Raw genomic sequence first — 6000 nt, 5'->3', positions numbered from 1 at the left:
GAATCTTTAAATGGACCCCATTGCTATTGTTAATAAATAATACTTATATTTTATTTTGAATTAATTAAGATTCCGTATTATACTTTCATGAGTGATTCTAGTAAGAAAAGATAATTATTTTAAATAAAAAACAAGTTATATATAAGGAATTTTGTTTTAATTAAAAAATATTTCATTACTCTATTATATTTTTTAAGTAGATTTTGTTTTTATTAATATGTGAATAGTAATAACAAATATTATAGGAAATATTTAACAAGAAAAAGATATGTTGTGATGGAAATTTTCTTATGGAAAAATAAAATTTGAAGATGATATTCAACACAACGATAAAATTCAAATATACAGATTAAAAGAAAGGATAATATTGGTTTGTTTGTAATTGGTTTTAACCAAGGCAGGTAGGACTTATGGGTGGCAATCTTATTGTATTTTTTTTATTATCATTTTTCTTAATTTAAAAATGCTTAATTTACCCATAATAATGGTAGCTAGCTCCATCAAACCCAGGGGCCAACTGCAAAGCATGTTATTTATCAAAATGTTTTTTTTTTTAATAATAGAGGAGATTGACCAAGAATAAAATATATACATGGAGGAGTTGTTTTTCCAAAGAAATACAATAGTAAAATAGGGGTGGTTACTCTTAGTTAAACTCAAAGACAGAAGTAACCAATATCACAGAGACATCATGGATATATAGAGCTAGGGTTGAAAGGTTTATCTCCTGCCACTGTGTTTGGGGTACTGAAGCTTAATTTATTTTAAAAATTAAATTGTGCTGATCTTTGAAGTGGGGACCTTAGACCTTATAATATGAGGATTAGACACATGGACCATACATTAAAATACAGTTCGCACATAAAATCATGGCGACCTGGTGTCTTAGACAAGATTTTGGTGGGTCTGATCGGTTTGCAACAACTTTTGTGCAGATTCATTGGATCTTCAACGCTACGCCCCTGCTCTCATGAACAGTTTTAGGAGATTTTAACTTTTAAAACAGATTGATTTTATGCAAATAAAAATAAAAAATAAAAAATAAAATAAGAAGGAGCATAGCACCACCTTAAATATTATAAGCATTAGCTAGTTTATTCACTTAGTTAATTGTTTTTAAATGAGCGTATCGTTTTCTTCTTTGTTTGGGAAGATAATGACAAGTCGCACGTCACTGTCTTTTGAAGATACTAAGCAGCAAAAATATGATGGGTGCTTATTCTTATCATTTTTTAAGAATAAAATATAGTTGATATAGTAGAGAATAGCATAATGATTTAGGTTGGCTTTGATTTAGGTTGGTTTTATTCAGCCTTTTCTATTTATATATGTGGTAGAATATAGCAGTAACCATAACTATTATAACATTGAAATAATTCTACATTAATTTCCTATTCAGAGATATGTATGCTATACATTCTATAATATATCTTCTCAAGTTGAGAGTGGAGGATTGACCCGAAGCTTGAACACAAAAGCAGTACAGGACACAACGAAAAGTGGTTTGGTGAAGACATTAGCAAGCTGATCCTGAAAAGGAATAAAACGAATATGAATTTCCTTCTTCGCGACCTAGTTACAAACAAAATGATGGTAGGAGCAGAGTCAGAGGGAACTTGTAGATCTGTTAACAAATATTAAAGTCAGATGACCTCAACAGTACGATCAGCTAAGGCTTTATACTCAGCCTTAATGGAGAAGCGGACAATTGTACGATGCTTGTCGGATTTACATGAAATCAGTGTTTGACCAAAGAAAATAAGATAGCTACTTGTAGACTTGCGATCATCAATATTATCAGCCCAATCTGCATTTATAAAATCATGAAGAGCAAAAGAGGTACCTCAAGTGATATGAAAACTATAGGATGTCGTTCCTTTGAGTTAGCAGAGTATGCGTTTAACAGCAGCCCAGAAATCTATAGGAGCATTCATGAACTGACAAACTCTATTAACAGCAAAGTAGATATCTAGACAAGTGAAGGTAAGATACTAAAAAGCACCCACGATTTGATAAAATCATGTGGGATCAGAGAATGGATGATCCAGCTGTATAACAAGTTTGGAATGAGAGACTGGAGTATCAACGGGTTTGTAAGAAGTCATACAAGCTCAAATAAGGATGTTAAGAATATATTTGTGTTGGCATAACATCAGACTCATACCTGTAGACTGAACTTTAATATCTAGAAAGTAGTGAGCATCACCTAAGTTATGAAGCTTGAATTCTAAGCTTAGTAACTAGATTAGGCATGAAGCATGGTAGAGTTGCTACCCATAAGCAGAATATCATCAGCATATACTAGGAGATAAAAGATATTAGTACCATCAAATAAGATAAACAGGGAGGTGTCAACCTTAGAGGCAAGGAAACTAATGGAGAGTAAAAATCACTCAGACAAGGGTACCATGCCCTTAGTGCTTGTTTTAAACCACATGATGACTTATACAATTTGCATTTATGAGATGGAAGAGTAGGGTTGACAAAACCTGGAGGTTGCTTTATGTAGACCTCTTTAGTAAGAACATCATTGAGAAAGGTATTATGAATATCGAGATGATGAATCTTTTAATTATGTGAAACCACAATGGAAAAGACTAATTTGACGGTGGCCTACTTAATAACTAGGCTAAAAGTTTCAGAGTAATCAATGTCTTCCTGCTGGGTAAAGCCTCTAGCAACTAGACGAGCTTTATAGTGTTCAATGCTGCCATTAACATGACATTTGATCTGATATACCCATCAGCTACCAACAACATTCATCGAAGGATGAAAGGGCACTAAGGACTAAGTGTGATTGAAACAAAATGCCTTGATCTCATCACACATAGCATCATACCAAGCAATATATTTATTGATATAAAAAAATGCAAGAGGTTCAAAGGAAATAGATAGCAATACCTAAGTGGCAGTTATATCAACTGCAGCAGAGGCCACCATATTTGCAGTTTTGGGCTACCACGGTCTAAGGACCATAGGGTGGCGGCTGAGTAATGGTGGTGACACAAGAGAGGTTGGTGTCATGGAGGTGTCTTACTGCAGTGGATAAATAAAGAGATTAACCATTAGGTTCAAACCAAGTGAAGAAGCCAGGAGAGAAGCTGTCACAAGTAGAGTGTTGGCAGCAATAATAGGGTTAGCAGCAGAGAAAAAGTCTGCAGTAGCCTAGTGACTGACAGAATAAGAGGAAGTAGAGGAGGAACCAGAGGGTGTCCTAGCACTAGCAGAGACATCGTACTGGAGTGCAAGGAAAACTGATCTACAACCTGTACCTACAACAAAATGCTGAGATAAAATACATATGGCAAGGGAAAGGTAGAGGTTATGGTGTTCTAATAGGAGGTGAATGCAGGGCAAATGAATAGGCAAGATAAGGTGGTGTGTCATGGTTAATAAACAATGAAGAGTGGGTTTGAAACCCTTGCAATCTGTTCAGAATTATCAAACAAAAAAACATGTTCATGAAAATAGACATGACGGGAGATATACATATGATGAGATTCAATATCAAAACATTGATAACCAAGGTGAGAGGAACTGTAGCAAAAAAACACACATAGAAAAGACAAAAAATCCAATTTATGATTATTATAAGGATGCATGAAAGGAAAATAGAGACATTCAAAAGTACACAAAAAATGATAATCAGGAGACCATTAAAACAAATAATCAAATGGAGATCGATTTGCAAGAACAAGAGTATACATGCGATTGATGAGATAAACCAAAATGTTAAAAGTATAATTCTAAAAATGAAATAGAGCTTACATTGTCCTTGAAGAGTAAGGTTGATTTGCATAATATGCCTATGATATCTTTTTACTGTTCTATTTTGTTCGTGAGGGTGAGGACATATCAGAAAGTCGAGAGTTTGTGATATTCGTCGCCCAATCAGTTTGAACAAATTTTATTTTTAATGAAAATTAACTCTCGACAAGAGTTTGAAATTGATAAAAAATAGAGAAAACATCAGATTTAGCAACAAGTGGATAACATCATATATATTTTGTGTACGCGTCAATAAAGATAACAAAATAATGATAACCATCCAAAGAAAAAAGAGAGCAGGGTCCCATACATCACTAAAAATTAATTCAAACGAAGCAGAAGTTTGGTGACCAGTAGGTCCTAAAGATAAATACGATGATTTTCCTAATGGATAGCTTTAACATTGAAAATTAAGATGTTCCTTGTTACAAATAATCTTATTTTTCAAGTTTAAAAATTAAAAAATATGAGAGGTAGGATGACCTAGGCGACGATCCACAAATCAGCAGAAGCAGAAATGCAGGGAGACCAATAGGTTTGAGGAACTGACGTGACAGAAAACCTAAACCTGAACAAAGTATAAAGACCATCTTTACTCTATCCTAAGAGGAGTACTGCATTAGTGTTAATATCTTTAACATGAAAAGGATAAAATTCAAAATAAACATTATTATCGAGATAAAATTTCTAAATAGAAAGCAAAAGTTTTGTAATTGTAGGAACATGCAGGACATTAGATAAAGTGAAAGAAAGATGTGAGGTATATAGTTTGGTATGACCAATATGAGATATGGAAAGTCCTTTACCATCACCAACATGAAAATTATCATTACCTTTGTATGGTTTTGAAGCAATTAAGGTTGCAAGGTTAGGTGTGATGTGTTGATTTGCACCGATGTCCAAAAACCATTCAACAGTATATGTAGGATTGTATAGTGCTAGATTGGCACTATGCTACTGACCATAACCACATTGCTGAAGTTAGGAGCACTGAGGAGCAGTATGTTTGAAAACTTGACACAACTGGCAGCAGGAATTAGATCCCCTACTGCGCTACCAATTTCCATGGAAATTGCTATGTCTGTTGTCAATACTAGGAGTGTTGTGGACGCTGTGAAAGTCAGCTCTAGAACTAGAATTGTGATGCCCTCTATGATTGAACTATTAAGGATGTCAGCTGCTCTTAAAACAACCCTATTTTGACCAAACTAGGTAGCAGGGTGACGATGAGAGATAAGTGCTAAAGGAGGGATGTTTGGCGTAGGCAACAAAAGTGCATGAATTGTAGCAGATCCTATGGACAAATGGGAGGATTTATGAATAAATTCATGTGCTAGCAGATGACTAAGCAAATCTGCATATGAAAGAGGATCTACCCTTGTAACAAAACTTGTCACTAAGTTCTTAAATTCTTAGTGAAGGCTACGAAACAAATATAAGTTAAGTTCTGATAGAGAAATAGGTTGGCCAGCAACTGCTAGCTCTTCAAATAAAGCCTTAGCTTTTTGAAGAAATTGAGTTACCAATTCATCACCTTGTCAAAGGTTTTAAAGAGAGCCATGAAGTTGCATAATACAAGAATTAGATATGGAAGCTAGAGCTTGCTCAATTATGTGCCAGACAGAGCATGAGGTTGGACAATCAACAACAAAATGAACTTCCATGGATAGCGAAGAGAGTAAGGCACTTAGAATGAGTTGGTCTTGTTGTTTCCAACGAAGAAAGTGTTATGATACCTAAAAAGAGACACCATCAACGACAGGAATATGTGGAGAGGGGCAGGAGTTTGAACTATCAACAAAATCAAAAACTCCTTGGCCTAGAAGATATGATTTCATCTGCATTCACTAATATAGATAATTAGTGTTTGTTAGTTTCAAAGAGATGACCTGATGAGTGTGGGAGAGAGACACAATTGTCATGGCAGAAGCGACAATGGCTTTAGCAGAAGAGGGCAGCAATAAAGGAGTATTATTGGGGTTGAAAATAGCATGGCCAACATTTGGAGGTTGTGGCCACTGCAGAACAGAAGCTGAAGAAGAAGGTGGTGTTGCGGCAGGGGAGGAAGATGGCACCACCAATGTTTCTATAGAGGGAGAGATGGCTATTGACTGGGAGGAATCCATTGCAGAGAGGAGAAGAGGTGTTTTAATTTATTTAAGGCACTGATACCAAGTTAAGAATAATATAATAACTTAGGTTGGCCTTAGCCAACCTTTTCTATTTATATAT

This window comes from Populus euphratica, unplaced genomic scaffold, assembly GCF_000495115.2.
Source record: "Populus euphratica unplaced genomic scaffold, PopEup_1.0 scaffold226.1, whole genome shotgun sequence".
NCBI lineage: Eukaryota > Viridiplantae > Streptophyta > Magnoliopsida > Malpighiales > Salicaceae > Populus > Populus euphratica.
This window is presented reverse-complemented; position numbering follows the sequence as displayed.